The sequence below is a fragment of the Manacus vitellinus genome, unplaced genomic scaffold, assembly GCF_001715985.3.
Source record: "Manacus vitellinus isolate BGI_N305 unplaced genomic scaffold, ASM171598v3 scaffold_64_pilon, whole genome shotgun sequence".
NCBI lineage: Eukaryota > Metazoa > Chordata > Aves > Passeriformes > Pipridae > Manacus > Manacus vitellinus.
The window spans coordinates 2,797,403-2,798,904 of NW_021940718.1; positions in this window are offsets into that span (position 1 = coordinate 2,797,403).

Genomic DNA, 1,502 nt, shown 5'->3' on the forward strand with positions numbered 1-1,502 from the left:
GGATGCTCGTGGTTACAGGGTGTTCATGGATGCCCAGGACAGGGCACACAGAGGAATGGGAGTGCCCACAGGGAGTATGAGCAGGTGTGGGGACGCCTACATAGGTGCAATGTAGGGGTGCCCCGGGGTACACAAAGAGCAGGGGTGCAGGTTAGGGGTGTACATGGAACAGGGGTGGATCCTGCAAGGCACTTGATCCCTGGGGAGGGGGCTGCAGGGCCACAGGAGCTGGGGACAATTCCAAGGTTTCCCTAGTCCCCAGCACAAGAGCAGGGGGAGCCCCCAACTGACCAAAGGCCTTTTTGGGCTGGACCAGGCGGAGGGTGAAGGGCTGGGCCCGCGGCAGCTCCCGCAGCATCCGGGCGACTTCGTAGTGCCGGCAGCCCACGATGGTGTGGTCGTTGATGGCCTCGATGCTGTCCCCCACACACACCGTCTGCAGCCGGTTGATGATGCTCCCCTCCTTGATCCTCTGGGGGTGGGGGACAGGGACACACAGCAACAGGGTGGCACAGTGGGACAGTCAGACACAGCCCCCATCCCTCCCACCACACAAACACCTCTGCGATCCCATGGCCTTTAGTAGCTGGGTCAGGCAGGGAGGGTCCCCCCAGATTTCCCCATGGCAGGGGAGACCCCCAGGACCAGGGTGGACCCAGAGGGGAGTCAGGGAGGAGCCTGGTCGCAGGAAGGGGGTGCAGCATGGATGTCACCCACGGGGCCACAGCCCCCAGGGCTGCCCTGGGCCCAGCACAGCCCCCCAGGGGGGTTCACCTTGATGAAGGCGTAGCCAGCCCCGTTGTCTGTGATGGTGAGGCCGAGCGCGTCCTCCGTCTTGGTCACCTCCACCTCCTTGGTCTCGCCCCGGACGTGGGCAAAGATGAAATCCTCGAGGCCAATCTGCCCCCCCAGCAGCTTCTGCATGTCCACTTTGTGCGTGTTGAGCGTGCAGAAGAGGATCTGCCCCGGGGAACCCCGTCAGCAGGGGCTGATGATACCCCACCAGGGTGTTGGTGTTGGGGCCCAGGGCAGGAGTCAGCCATGGCAGGGTCCAGTCAGGTCTGGGCACTGCTAGACCAGCAGGGTCCAGAGAACCCCAGCCTGCCCGAGGACCCCACACTGCCCCATCCCCACGCACCTTCCCACAGTGCCAGGCAGCTGGAATCAGCCAGGGAACAGGCAGCCCCGGCTCCCTGCCCACTTGCAGGGGGGAAACTGAGGCAAGACCCCCCCAATCCCTCCCCAGAGGAGCCAATAGAGACCAGAGACTAAAGCACTCTTTTCCACGACATTCTGGGGACTGCATTTACAAGCAGCTGGGGACTCGTGGGAGCACAGGCCACAGCCAGTGCTTCAGGGTTGGTGTCCCCCCTCGGGCACAAAGCCCCCTCCCCGGGTGCCACAGCCCCTCACCTCGGTGGGCGAGATGTCGAAGACCTCGGCGATTTTGGCGTAGAGCTCCTTGACGTTGGTGAAGCCCTCGATGCGCCCCGTGGGGCTGC